Source organism: Tenrec ecaudatus, chromosome 6 (genome assembly GCF_050624435.1).
Source record: "Tenrec ecaudatus isolate mTenEca1 chromosome 6, mTenEca1.hap1, whole genome shotgun sequence".
Classification (NCBI taxonomy): Eukaryota; Metazoa; Chordata; class Mammalia; order Afrosoricida; family Tenrecidae; genus Tenrec; species Tenrec ecaudatus.
The window spans coordinates 33,608,945-33,625,316 of NC_134535.1; positions in this window are offsets into that span (position 1 = coordinate 33,608,945).

Here is a 16,372-nt window from a genome sequence, read left to right on the forward strand (position 1 = left end):
CTTTATGCCAAAAGTTGAGTGTCCTTTCTCAAATTCATTTAAGCACTCAGACCATCAAAAAAGGCACTCATTGATTCATTTTTAAATGAATTGAATGATATGGACAGAAAGCCATATTATGCCTGCCCAAAAAAAATGGTTGACAGGAACAGGAACAAAATGTCATTTCTATGGAGGTTTTTCAAAACTAATGCCTCTAGTGGGAGATGAAAATATCTTTGTAAAAAAAATCAATGAAGAGCAATTTTAGACCTGTCCCCTGGAAAACTAACACATGCTATCAGTTTAGAATGCTACTGTATCAATATACTATTTTTAATGTGGCATTAGGGATGGCATATTTGCACGTATAGAATTATTGTTGGTGTTGTACATATGTAGAAACTGTGGAATCAGAGTAGTCAAGTGCCCGAGTCAAAACCACACGATTAAAATATAGCAAAACCTGACTTTTAACCAGGTAACTCTGATTTTTCTCTTGCTTCATATGCATGTGGAAGTTGGATATTGAATAAGGAAGACCAAAGAAGAATTGATGTGCTTGAATTGTGGTGCTGGAGAAGAATATTGAAAGTATGAAGGAATGCCAAAAAGACAAACAAATCTGTCTTAGAGGAAAGTACAACTAGAGTGCTCTTTAGAAGCAAGAATTGACTTACATTCATTGGACATGTTGTCAAGAGAGACCAGTCCCCGGTGAATCACATTAAGCTTGGTAAAGTAGAAAGGCCGTGCAGAAAAGCAGAGTGACCGTCAACGAGATGTACAGGCACAGTGGTTACAATGATGGACTCAAGCACAGGAAGAATTGTGAAGATGGAGCAGGACTGTGCAGTGTTTCATTCTGTTATGCATACGATTGCTACGGATCAGAACAGATTCAATGGCACCTGACAACAGCACCCCTGATTTCATACTTTTCTCAGGATACTACATGGCCACGAATAGTAAAGAGTCTGTTTTAACAACAGCCAAATATTTTAGATCCATCATTCCTGGTGCTAGCACCCATTCTTATCTTCTGAGGACTCTCTTCTCACTCTTCTTGTTTTGCTCCAGAAATTTCCTCTCCTCAGCGTTGTTCCCTTCGCAATATGTGGAGATGTGCTCATAATATTCTCTGTCTTTATCCAGATCAACTTCAGACTTCTTGCAGCACAGCCAGTACCTGAGATCACTTACTTTTCTAGGAAGTAAAAACCAAGTATCCTTCTTCCAACGGTAAACTTTGAAAATTCCCATACACATAGAAAAGTTACAGGAATGTTGAGTACACCGAACACCCATCAATGGTGATATCCAAGAAGAGATTGGCAACCAATGGTAAGAGCCATAAGCCTTCACAGAAAAGAAGCAAAGAGGGTAGGAGAAAGTTTAGGAAGAGTGAGTACAGCAGCTGAGGATATGAACAGACAATACCAAAGCAGCCCATCCACAATCTGATGAGTGGCTATGCTACTCCTAAGTGACCAGGCTGGTTCTCTGCTTGATTAGCCAACTCTCACCAACTAGCCAGTTGAAGCACTGAACCCCACCTCAACCCCACCCCAGCATACAATAATGCTTACTTCTGAGTAGCATTCAGCATGTTTATCTTCACTTCAATAAATACCTTAAACTAAAGCTTCTATAAGGACTCACATACTGATCAGAATCACTAACACAGGTGGTTACTCCTCCACTCTATCCACTCTCTCTCTGTAGGCTGTATTGTGCCCCCACAGAGGATTAAGCACCTGTTACGATCAGATAACAAATCCATTTTCAGGAAGGACAGATGGTTTTTTTCTCTCCTCCACCATGTCTATTGTGCCCACTGTGAGCCTGAAAAATAAGAATTCAAAAAGAACCAATGTAGTATTTCCTTGTCTTTGGTTTCAATGACTATATATATATATATATATATATATAGAGAGAGAGAGAGAGAGAGAGAGAGAGAGAGAGAGAGATTTGGTCTTTTCTGCTTCCTAGCTATAAAAATTAAGCCCTGGAAAACAGATTTTTTTTTTCAAGCACACATAGAACATTTATAAAATACTTTTGGTTGATTTGGCTTATGAGGGTTTGGGACTATAATCTCATGGGGCAATTTGGCCAATTGGCACAATATAGTTCAGGAAGACAGTGTTGTACATTCTACTTTGGTGAGTAGCTTCTACGGTCTGCAAAGCTTACTAGAGAGCATCTGACCTACAACTATTGATCTCTACTTATTTGGAGCAAAGAGAAAGAAGACAAAGACTCAAAGCAGACAGTCGTCTACAGTGTTAATAATCTACACAAATCATAGCCTCACCGACCTACAAACCAGAAAAACTAAATGTGCCTAGCTACTTCAAGTGACTATTCTGACCAGGGACACAATAGATGCTCCCAGATAGAATGAGAGAAAAAGATAAGCAAAACTCAAATCCTGTGAAAAGGTCAGGTTTTCAAGGCAGGTAGAGACTAGAGATATTCCAAAACTATCGCTCTATTGTTCCCTTTAAACTTGGAACTAGAATCACTTCTGGAGCTCATCTTTCATCCAATGACAGATTAGCTCATGAAATCAATAATATCACCCTTGAGTACTATACTTCTCAAGCCATCTAAATGAAACCAAATGGTAAAACATTTGCCCTGAGACCAAAGATGAAATGGTAAGGGGGAATAGAGAAGCTAAATTAATGGAAACAGAACAACCAGCATGGAAATAATGAACATGCTGACACATTGTGAAAAGTAAGTGTAATCCATGTTACTCTCACTGCCATCACATCAATGCCAACTCACAGCAACCCTATGGGACAGGGGAGAACTGCCCTTACGACTTCCTAAGACTGCAACTCTTTATGGGAGTAGAAAGCTGGGCTTTCCCCCCAGGAGCTACTGGTGGTTTAGAACTGTGGATACCGTGGTTGGTAGCCCAGTGCATAAACCACTATGCCACCTGGGCTCCTCACTGAACTCTCTACTAGAGAAACAAATTCATTGACACTCATGTGTTTAAGAAAGAACTTTTTAATAAAAGAGCAATTGTATATTCAGAAAATATCCCAGCCCAGTCCAGATCAAGTCCATAAGTTCAATATTAGCCCATATGCCTGATACGAGTCCATAAATTCGTCCTTAGACTCACATAGCATATGCAATGATGCCCTAATGCAGGAAGATCACAGGCCAATGGGTAGAAGGTCTTGTGGATCTAGTGGCAGAGAAGTCATCTCAACACTGGCGTGGGTCTCCACTTGTCTCCTCCAGCTTTCTGAGTGTCTCCACAGCAGGAAAGGGAAAGGAGAGAGAGAGTGTTCCTTGCCTCCAGGGAGGAAGACCAGAGTTTCCAGAATCCTCAGAAGGCCATGCCCACAAAGAGGCATTATTGACTATGACCTGATTAACAGGCTAGACTCCACCCCTTCACACAAGTTGACAAGAGATTATGTAACTGCAACAATAACTCACAGCACGTGAGCTGATTGCAACTCATAGTGACTCTGTAAGGCAGTATAGAACTGCTTCTTTGGGTTTCCAAGACTATAAATCTCTATGGGAGCAGACAACCTCAGCTTTCTCCCACAGAGTACCTGGTGGCTTTGAAATACCAACCTTGCAGTTAGCAGCCAAGAACTTCACCTACTTCCCTACCAGGGCCTCTTGAATAATAGATCTAGAAATTGTTAAGTGAAAATTGAATTGGCTGTGTAAGTTTTCACCAAAGCCACAATAAAATGTTAAGAAAAAAAGGATTTAAAATGAATTAAGAATCCAAGCTATTGAGATATCTGAATGCTAAAATAAGTTTGTGGTGTTCTGGCATAAAAGATAAAAAGAAAATCTCTTGGATTTTATAGTTTTAATCTCTAACAAAATAAGGCATACTGAGTCATCTAAAGAGAATATTTCCCAGGCACTGGTTTCAAGCAGGAATTTCTTATATGATTATATAAGAAACATCAGATAAATTAACAAATTATGCTTCTTCCATCATATTTTGTATAAGAGACTAAACAATGTTCTTCAAATGTATATTTCTAGTGCTAACCCAATATACAAGATAATGCATGGCAGACACTAGCTTTCTGGTGATCTAATTACATGCAATGATAAATCTGAAAGAAATTAGTCTGTGCATGCAATCTAAACTCTCTCAAATATCAATAACAAACAAACCTAAGTATTCTAAAGAACAGAATGTAGTCACTAAGTTCTCTGTTGGATATCTACTGGGCTGATAGATCGATAAGTAAGATAAATCCACTTGCTTTAGATAGTAAATGGCATAAAATGGGCAGATGTCTTCCGCGCTCAAAAGATATGATAGAAAAGCAAGCTGCACGGGTGCCAAGGAAAGGGGACAAAATGTTCCTTAATCATAATGTTTTCTTCTTTCTTAAATCATTTTATTGGGGCTCACACAACTCTTGTGTCAAGCACATTTGCACATATGCTGCCATCATTTTCAAAACGTTTTTTTTCTCCTTGAGCCCTTGGTATCAGCTCCTCATTTTTTCGTCTCCTTAATTGTGGGAAACAGAAGGATTTCTCCCAAGTTGTCTCCCCCAAATAAATGCCAAACTTAGCTGCTTGCAAATGACTATACACTGGGAGGTCATCAGGAATAGATCAGGGTTATTCTCACTAAGGGTTATCAGCCGTCTAGAGCAAGCAGTCACTACTGGTTATCCCACAACAAGTAGGGCCAGCTCCCTTCTAATAAGAATAGCAGTTGTCTGCTTCCTTGTAGGAGACCCCAGAGAGGTCAAGCCCATCCAAGGATTACCAAAGTTAGGCCGCCATCATGAATCTAGGGTCCACCCATTTTGTCACATTTGTACCCCTGGTCCCTCCCACTCCTATGGGCACACTCCTAGCTCATCCCCTTCCTGTCACACTTAATGCCTATCGTACATTCCCTTCCTATGATGTGTATGCCTACTGTACTGCCCCTTCTTGCAACATGTGGTTACCTGTAATATACCCCCCTAAGTAATGATAACCCTTGGTTAGCAATAAAGTGGGGGCTCTCCTGCTCTTGCTCCAAGGCTCTCCCCATGAAGACCACCAAGCAGGGCTGAGGTGAGCATGCTACTATGAAATGAGTCGGACTCCATTACTTCAATCTCTCTCTGTCTCTCGTGCTCTCTATGACTTCATTATGATCTTTACTTATTATCGCTGCACAATTGCGCCTCCCGGACCAGCGATGATTTGTTGGGGGCTCTCCTTTCCCCCGCACTTAATCATAATTATAAAAGATTTGAAACTACTTAATTACAGGGTCGGTTCCTAGTCACACAAATTGATTTCAGATACTCTCCTAGAAATTGGTGGTTCAAATCCACCCAGAAGAAAAATTTAGCAATCTGCTTCTATAAAGATTATAGGATCCCCCAAAAAAGATCTGTTTCCCCCATGGAGTTGTTAAATTCTGTAACAAATGGGTCTCCATGTGTCAGAATTAATTTGATGACAACAGGTTTGTTTTTTTATTTAGAATCATCTGGACAAATATTTAGCCCAAACCACAGAATTTGGCATCATAAAGTGTGAAAGAAATCATTTTGACACATCCACCTTCCCAAATAGCCCTGGGCATTTGCATTACCAGTTGGCCACAGAAACCAAAAGAAAATGTCACCCTGGATCTTACGAAATGCTTCGTTCAAGGCAGAAGTACATGGCCATGGTTCTGCAGAATGAACTGTCCACAAATGTACCAAGCAGTTGAGTGAAAAAAGCTTTTATCGGGTTATTTAATAAAGTCCATTTAAAAATTAGAGGATGACTGCTAAATATAATGATTTTTGTTTCAGCATAATTGAACAGCATAATAGACTGTTCTCCCTGACAACAGTCCACCAAAGGGTTTAGCTGCCTCTGAATAAAACAAATGAAACCATTAGTCCAGAAGAGCGTCCTTTCCTGCCTTTCTATTTGGGCTGACGGATGGCAGGCATCCAGTCCACCCACTAGCGGTACAGGAAGTACAGGATCTTTAACCAATAGTGGATAGTAATATTGATGCATTAGACCTGTTCTTCAGAGAGACTGGGCTCGATTTAATAGGTCAAAGAAATGAGCGATTGAAGTGCTGGTAGATCTTGTATTTCTCTTCTCCCAAATTAATTAGAATATGAATGCTGAGATGCTTGGAGTACTAGCTAGCTAGAAGGATGAGTCAGGTGTAAATATGTTTCTCTCCTCCCAGTCACTCCCCGCCCCCCATTGACTAAAAGTGATTAGGAAGAGGAAGAGATGGAAGAAATTAAGGATTAGATTACCTGACCAAATCCTTTTTACTCATGTAGATTTTTCCTAGTGGCCTATGAACAACACACACACACACACACACACACACACACACACACTTCTTTTTGGATTTTGCTATTGCAAAAAGATTCAGAACCTACCTTTTAGGCCCTTTTCCATTTCCCCAATGTACACCTATTGACATCAGTTGTGTTGTGCAAACATCACCCATATTTGGTGCCACCTTTCCCATTTCTATGGACAAAAACACAAAAACTGACTACTAGCTAGGGAGGATTGTGAGGATGGCACCGGACCAGGCAATGTTTCATTATGTTGTGCATAACCTCACTAGGGGTCAGAACTGACTCAGTGCCCCTAATAACCACACCATGACTTAATAATCACTAGTGAAATCTCATTTTTGTATTTACCTATTCATGCCATTTCATAAAAGAACAAATAAGTCAATTTTTAAAAAAATATTTGGTTTTGGAGTGTGCGTGTGTGTGTGTGTTTGTGTGTGTGTGTGTGTTTGACGGATTTAACTCCACATAATGTCCTCCAGGATCAGCCACATTGCAAGATATTTCAGCTCATTTTTCCTCATCACTAAGTATATAGGTAGTCTTCCATTGTTTGTACATACTACATTTTATTTATCCACTCATGTCTTGATGGGCATGTAGGTTGTTTTCATTTTTTGTTGTTGCTTTTTTGAATAGTGCCGCAATGAACACAAGTGAGCATATCCCTGTGTCACTTCCATAGGATCCCTCAAATAGATGAGGGGTACCCCGCCAAAAATGGAATAAAGCTTCACTGGGCAGAGTTTTCATAGTATGCATGTTTCCCACAAGGTGGGCATCAAGCAACTCGCTCTGAGTTAGGGCACCCAGTGGCATCACCTGGGGCAGTTTTCTCTGGTCACAATGAATTTTTTCATGAGAGCAGTTTCACTCCTACCTTTTAATTTAAGATAACAGCATGCACCGGTGAAATTTTGTTTCCTGCTCAGGAAAAATGGTGCGGAAAATGTTATGATGGTGAACACAGCTTGCAAGGACAGCACTATGGGGAAAACTCAAGTGTACCAGTGGTTTTCTCATTTCAAAAAAGGTAAAATGCCCATTGGTGACAAACCTCATTCTGGACTTCTGTCAACTTCCTGAATAGACAAAAATGTTGACAAAATTCGTGTACTTGTGCTCAAAGACTGACCACGAACCAATGAAGAGATGAGGAAGTTATTTGGACTATCTTGTAGCTCGGTTCAGCAAATTTTAATGGAAGGTTTGGGAATGAGAAGGATCCTGCAAAATGTGTGCCTCAGATTCTGATTGACCAGGAAAAAGAGGGTCGAGTGTTTTTGAAAGAACAAATCCAAGCGAGCCAGACTTTTTCCAAGGTCATTACTGGTGATGTGATGCTATTCTTTCAACCCTGAAACCAAACAACAATCAAACCAATGGAAGATGCCATTGTCACCTCACCATAAACAGCTCCTCAAAGGAAATCAAAAATCAAGATGATGCTCATTTGTTTTTTGATGTGAGGGGGATAGTGCATTTGGAGTTTATTCCACCAGGCCAGATTGTTAATCATGCTTTCTATTTAAAAACTGTGAAAAGATAGGTAACAGTGTGCTGGTGGTGGGGGGAGGAGCTCGGGGAGGCTTCATTTGTGGCAGACGGGGCACTGGTTTTGCTACCACAACAGTGCACCTGCTCACACAGCCATCCCTGTGCACCAGTTTTAGGCAAAAACAGCATGCCTCTCTTGCCCCACACACCTGACTCACCTGACATTTCTCCTTGCAACTTCTTTTTATTTTCTCTAATGAAGACAGACGTGAAAGGGCAGTGATTTGATGGCATAGAAGAGATGAAGAACAAAAAATGAAGGAGGTGCTGTCAGCCATCCAAAGAGATGAATTTGAAACATGTTTCCAAGAATGCAATCGCAGATTTGACAAACATATTATAATGCAGAGTACTTTAAAGGGGGTAAGGTTGTTTTGTAAAAATGTTTAAATACATAGCTCTTGTATTAGACAGGGTTCTCTAGAGAGATAAAACCAGATTGCTGATAATTTTATATATATATATATATATATAAAGATATAAAACACAAGAAATGAACTGTTAAATTATATACAGATAGATAGATATATAATACAAAAAATAAACAGTTAAATTATAAAGCAGTACAAATGGCTCAGTGCAACTCACTCCCGTGAGAGAGTTGTGAGACACTGGCAGTCCTTCAAGTCTTGAGAGCCGTCAGGTAGTCCTCTGTAGAGAGAGCTAGGCTATTCCAGAACAGGCAGCAACAGCAAAGCAGGTCACCAACTGTCAGCCAGGTCACCAACTGTCAGTCCTCAGCTCCGGATATGTAAATTTCATTCGTGTGGTCTGAAAGGGACCTCAACTTACAGTGACACAGTCCACAGGCTAGGCGTCCCACAGGTAGTGTGCCCTTTAAATTGAGGCACAGAACAAGCAAGGCAGCTGCACACTGGTCCGATGATTAAAGAGCGAGAGACAAGAAAGGTGAGGCTCACCGAGTCATTTATCTCTCCGCCCTTCAATTAATCCCACTTGTGTTTATTGGCCAGACTGGCACAATATACTAACTATCTTAGTTCTGAAAAACAAAATCTATTTTCTTACGTATCCCCTCATATACCTAAAAGTGGAATTGCTAGGAAGGATGGCAGCTTTACCCTTAGTGTTTTTTGTTTTGTTTTTGAGAGACCACCAAGCTGTTTTCTACAATGCCTGTACCATTTGGAATTCTTATTCAATAAAGAATTCTTAAGTTAAGAAATCAATTAATAAGCGAAAGACACATTTGAACATAAAGACTAAGCAAACTGTGGAAGAACATTGATTTCTTTGTAAACCAGCAAATTCACTGAATGCGCAGTTAAAGAAGCCAATGACTCTCAATAGCTCTAACTATGATTTCTTTCTTTCTTTTCCCCATTACTACTCCTTTTGGGGGTGATTAACTGTTTTATTGACATATAATTCACATATCATATAATTTAATAGTTCAATGATATTAAAAAGAGTTGTACAATCATCACCATCATCAGTTTTAGAACATGCATGTTCTTCTTTCTTGCTCTTATGCTTACTAGCTCTCTATCTCCCCCCCCCCCCCACATCCCCTGCTGTATCCGTAAGAATCTATTAATCCAGTTACTGTGTTTTTAGATTTACCCACTCTGGATTCTAAAATGAACCAGGAATATATATAAACCAGAGGCACATGAATGGATTTCGAGCTCACATTAATCATAGCCCTAATCTAAGAACAATTTGCTTTAATGATGTGGCCCTACTTGAAATTCTCATGAAGTGATCACTGAAGATGTGGGTGCTATAGGAAAGTGTGGTTAGGAAATTATATTGTGCCTCGCTGTCAGAAAGACTAGTATCTGGAGTCTTAAAGGCTTTTCTTAAGACAAGCAAGCCAATTAAGTGAAGTGTCAGCTAAGTCCACACAGAAGAAGCACAGCGGCCCGTGTGATCCAAAGATGGTAAATAATAAAACCTAAGACCAGAGGAGGGAACAGTATTAGAACCTAATTCCTGAGCACCCTGCAGAAGGCTGTGGCTATCAGAGCAAAACTCATTTGCAGGGTCCCTACCAGGATGAAGTCTGATGAATCTCCGCTGACCATAGACCAGAGAAGTGCTATCAGTGGATGCATTGAAAAATGGATTATTGCAGGTGTACTTTGATCTCCCTTTTGACTCATTTTAAATATGAACTGGTTTTTAATATTTTCAGCTTTCTTTTCTATTGAAATTTTTTTCACTCTAGTTTGTTTTGTTATTGTTGGCTTTTTGTTTTGTATGCTTTTCTGTATAACCATAAAATTGTCACAGCACCTACAATGTATCAGGAATGGTACATATTACATGATTGCATTAAAGAGCATGTAGGTAAATTATTTCATTTAATTTTATAAATGATTTCACAGCCTTATGAGTCAAGTACAGCTAGCTAAGTGGCTGTCAGAGTTTAAAAAAAAATTACTCTTACCCCAAAGTCCTGAGCTCTTCACTATTCTAGTAATACTTTTGAGTTGCCAGGTTTCCTGGGACTATTCACCCAGATAAAATATTAAGGAAATTCATGGAGGAAAATTTCCCCAATATCACAAAGGAGGAGATGATAACCATCTAGGAATCAGAGAGTACACCAAATAGGTTAGACACCCCCCCCCCCCACACACACACACACACACCACTACAACCACCACCACCAAATCAAGACATATAGTAGTCAAATTATCCAACTTTAAGGAGGAGAGACTCTGGAGAGCAGCTGGAAAAGACAAAAACAGTCACCTAAAAAGGTAAACAGATAAGAATACACTCAGACTTCTCCACAGAAACCACGGAGAAAATAAGAAAACAGAATAACATATAACCAACTTTAAAAGACAAAAATTGCCAACCAAAAAACCTATATCCAGTAAAGCTATCCAAAGGAGAAACAAAGTATTCTCAAACAAGGAAATATTTAGAGAATTCATAAAAACAAAATCAGCATTATAAAAAAAGTAACTAAGTCTCTATGGTCAGAAAATCAACAACTGCAGTACACAAACATGAGAATACCGTAGTGTGTAACATCACCCAGACAGAAGTCAACACACTGAAAACCGTACCCAAAGCAATATAGAGCTAGAGAGTAAACAAAGACATGAACAAACTCCTCCAGACCAAAAAAAAAATGGGAAGAAAAATATCAAACACAAATATGACAGCAATTGGTCTACATTTAAAATTAATAATACCAAATATCAATGTACTAAATGCACCAATCAAAAGGCAAAGAGTAGCAGACTGAATTAGGAAACAAGATCCATCATGCTGATGCCTACAAAAGACACATCTCAACTCACAGACAAAAACAGTCTGAGAGCCAAAGGATCAGGGAAATTATACCAAGCTAATGGCAACTAAATAAAAGCAGGACTGGCCAAAATACTCTACAGCAAAATAGACTTCAAAGTAAAGACATAATGAGAGGCAAGAATGTCATCCCTTGACATGATATAATGATCAGAAGAGACCAAGAATACATAGCCATAATAAACATATGCGAGTCCAGTGAAAGATCCTCAAACACATGAACCAAATCCTCAGAGATGAAAAGACAAATTGCTAGATCACCAGTAATAGTAGAAGACTTCAATATACCACTTTCAAGGAAAGATAGATCAGTAGGAAAGAAACTCAATAAAGAAATGAACTGAACAACACAATCAAACAGCTCAACCAACTTCCTAGAAATGTACAGGTTTCAAACCAACAAAAAACACGTTCTTCTTTCATTCACGTGGCACATATTCTAAAATAGACTGCAAGCCTTAACAAATCCAAATATCTAGAGATTATTCAAGCCATCTTCTCAGACCACTGTGCCATAAAATTGGAGACCAACAATAGGAAGAATAAAAACATGAAGACAAATGCATGGATATTCAACAACAGCCTACTTAAGAAAAAAAGTCTGGGTATTAGCCCAAATAAGAGATGAAATTAGGAGATCCTACGAAGAAATGAGGGTAATAATCCAACCTACCAAAACCTATGGAAAAAAACTGCAGCAAAAGTAATTATCAGAGGTCAGTTTATTCCAATTCATGCACACATGTCAAAAAGATGAGAAAATCATTTTCAACACTCTAACACAACACCGCCAATAATTAGAACAGAGTCAGCACAAAACCTCCAATAATAAAAGAAATCATAAGGTTAGAACAGAAATAAATGAGCTAGAAACAGAAAAACAATGGGGGGAAATCAACAAAACAAGACATCGGTTCTTTGAAAGTATCAAAAAAATGGAAAAACCACTAGCAAACTTAACAAAGGATAATAAAAAGTAGACAAAAATATCTAGAATGAAATATAAAACAAGTGGTGTTCCAACAGATTCAAATGAAATAAAAGAATAACAACATAGTACTAAAGAAAAACTGTATTTCAACTAATTCAGTAATCTGGATGTCATGGAAAAATATCTAGAAACCCAAATTAATGCAAACAGGCATTAAAAACTTGAACAGGCCCAGAGAAAGGAAAACTAGATAAAGTCATGAAGAAACTTTCAACCAAAAAAAGCCCAGGACTAGAGGGCTTCACAGAAGAATTCTACCAAGTATTCAGACAAGAGCTGGAACAATTCTACGTATATTAGTCCAGAATATAGAAAGGGACAGCAAATTCCCAAATTCATTCAGCATAACCCTGATATCAAAACCAGGCAAAGATCCCACAAACTGCAGACCAATATACCTCATGAACATAGATGCAAAAATTCTCAGCAAAATCCTGGTCAATAGGATCCAATAATATGTAAAATAATAATAATATATCATGACCAAGTGGAATTCATACCAGGGATGCATAGATAGTTCAACATCCAAAAAGCAAATTAATGTAGTCCATCACACAGACAAGATAAAGGACAAATACAGAAAAAGCCTTTGACAATATCCAACATCTGTTCCTAATAAAAACACTCAATAAGATAGGAATAGAAGGGAAATGTCTCACACAATAAAGGCCATATATGAAAATCCCAACCGCCAATATCACACGCAATTGGGAAAAGCTGAAAACATTCACACTGAAAACGGAAACCCAACAAGGATGTCCATTATCGCCACTCTTATTCAGCATTGTACTGGAAGTCCTAACCAGAATCATAAAACAGCAACAAGAAGTTAAGGGAATATAACTAAACAAAGAAGAAGTGAAACTCTCACTATTTGCAGATGATATGGTTTTGTATAGAGAGAACCCCAAAGTCTCTATATAAAGCAATAGGATTGTTGGAAACAATTGAGTAATTTAGTAAAGTAGCAGGATATAAGATTAACAAGCAAAAAATAAATTAGACTCCTATATACTAGTGATGAGAGATAGGAAAAATACATCAAGAAAACAATATAATTTCAAATACCCACACAAAAGTTTAAATACCTAGGAATAAATGTAACCAAAGAAACAAAAGACCTGTACAAAGAAAACTACAGAGCATTAATACAAGAAACCAAAAGAGATCTACACAAATGGAAGAATATCCCATGTTCATGGATAGGAAGACTCAATATTGCATTTTGCTATTGTTATGAATTGTAATGTAAGTATCTGATATGCCGGATGTATTCTCATTGTTACAAATTGAAAATAATTAAAACATAGTGATTAATCACAAAAACAATATGTCACTATATATTGTGAAATATTATTTCTAATTACAAATAAATGCAATTTTGTCTTGAAGCATAGTGTAGCATGAGTAACAGTCTTAATACAACAACAGTACACTACATTGCTACATTTTGCAACAGTATGCATAAAAAACCAACATCAGTGCAAAGGTTGAGATAGCTTCTTTCTCGCCAGATCAGGATACCTGTATGTGTGTGGACCGGCCTGGAGATGGATAGAGGAGCGATGTCTCAGTTTCCAAGACCATCAGAAATATGTGTTTTCCGATGGTATTAGGCAACCCCTGTGATAGGGTCGTTCGGCACCAAAAGGGGTTGTGACCCACAGGTTGAGAACCACTGCTTTTAATAAATGGAAAAACTAATTACCAACTTCATATGGGAAGGGAATAAGCAGTATGGGAAACAGAACTGGGAAGAGAGTGTATGTGGGCAAACTCAACATTCATACATTAAGGAGCCTGGGAGGCCAAGGCTCCCATGAAGGAAACCTTCATGTTATGGGTTGGAGATGCATCCCACTCACAATCTCCTAAGAAAAAGTTATTTCCCTTTATGCCCCCTGCCCCAAATGCCAAATTTATGGTGCTGTCTGCAAACACATGGTCACTCACTATACTCTTGAGGATCAACTGCTTGAAAGTTAGCTGCCTGAAGGTTGTCAGTCATCTAAAGCAATCAGACCCCATTGTCTGTCCCACCCTAAGCAGGAACTGCTCCCTTCTGATAAGGATATGGATTGTTCCCCTGGAGGAGAGCTCAAAGCCATCTAAGGTCAAGCTAACTCAGATGGCCAAGGTTAGGCTGCCATATTGACTCGAGTCCTCCAATCTGGTTATGCTTGTGTCACTGTGTGCCCCCAGTGCAACCCCTTCCTATTGTGTGTATGCCCCTAGCTCATTCCCCTTCTGTCACATGTATGCCTTTTGTACATCCCTTTCTGTTATGTATGTGCTTACCATGACCTATGTGCTCAACATTATATAAGCTCGTGAGATTACTTTAACTTCTCTCTCTCTCTGCTCAGACCTGGCTCTGGAAGTCATGACTGAGGAGGTGAGCCCTTCCAAGTTTTATCTTGTCTGATGTCTCGTTAATTTATCCCTGATTACACAAATGCCCCCTTGGACCTATTCAGTTGGTTCCCCCACAGCCTAGGATAAGCAAAGAGCGTCTCACAAAGAAGAACAAAGCAGGTGGGTAGTCTTGCGCTGCCTTATCTCAAAACCTAGTACACAGTCACAGTTGTAAATACAGCGTGGTACTGGTATTATGATAGCTATATAGACCAATGAAACAGGACCCCCCAAAAAAAACAGAAATAAAAGCATCCACCTGGATACAACAGATTTTCAACCAAAGCTCAATAAACATTAAATGGGAAGGAGATGCTCTCTTCAACAAATGATGCTGGAAAAACTGGATATGCATCGGAAGAATGAAACAAGACCCATACCTTGCCCATGCACACAAAAAAATGAACTCAAGGTGAATCAGAGACTTAAATGTAAACCCCAAAGCTATCTGGATCATAAGCAAGTAAGCTGGAACAAATCTAAGGGGGTGAGTGCAAGACATACCAGGACAAAACACTCAGATATCACAACAGAAGCACACACAATGAAAGATAAAATAGATGAGTGGGACCTATTAAAACACTGTGTACATAAAAAATTAATTCCTCAAAAGTAAAACAAAAGTCACAGATTGGGAAAAGTTATTTAGCAATGAATGTTATGTCTGTTATGACAAAGGACTAATTACTAAAATCTATGAAATACTACAAGCCCACAACAAGAAAACAAAACAAAATAACTCTCTTAAAAGGTGGGCAAAGGACCTGAATAGACAATTTACAAAGGATGACACCCAAATGGCTAAGAAGCACATGAGAAAATGCTCTCATTCACTATCCATTCAGGAAATACAAATCAAAACAATGATGAGATATCACCTAGTAACTGTATTGGCCTAACAACCTTAGCCAGGTTTTTGAGAAATAGAGAACAACAAATGCTGGAGAAGGAGTAGGGAAACTGGAACTCTAGTAAACTGCTGGTGGCCTTGTAAATATGAACAACTACTGTGTAAAACAATATGGCAATTAGTAAAATGGCTGGCAATAGAAATCCCATACAACACAGCAATACCATTGAAGGGCATGTACCTTAAAGAAATGAGAGACAGATCACAAACAGATGTATGCTCTCCCATGTTCATTGCAGCACAATTCCCAATAAATATCAAGAAACTACCCAAATAGTGTTGAAAAGAGAGGAAAATTAAATAGAACATTCATTCCTTAAAACATGACTTTAATTAAAATTTCTTAATGTAGCTTTATGACTGATTACAGGATCTCTCTCTCTTAGAAACAGCTGGCTTATGTGAAACCTTTCTTGGAGGTAGTCAGCATGGAAACTCAGAGAGCAATGGTACTATAATCGTGTGTCTGTGTCTTCACTATGATGGTAGTCCCATCTTCTAAATTCAATTTTACACCAACAGGTTATAACTGGTAATATCCCAAGCAGAAAAAGAGCATTTGAAATTTTGAATTGACACTCTGATTGTACTGGAAGCAAAACAAAGACTCTTTGGCGTGGCTATATCCAGTATTGAACTGTTAGTAGACAGACTAACATTTACTTAAAACTTCACTGCCCTACTTTCTGTATTGAGATATGTATTATTCTGGTAGACCTGTGCCTGACATTGTCAGTGAATATTATTATAAGTTTTGCCTGACCACTAACTCCCATTGTTTGTGCAAATAGTGTCCAGTCGTGTAAATATTTATTCTGTACAAGTGACTAGTCTAGGTATTACTCTTGTTCAATCTCCCTCTCTCAAGAATGTTTTAAAATTAGTACCATG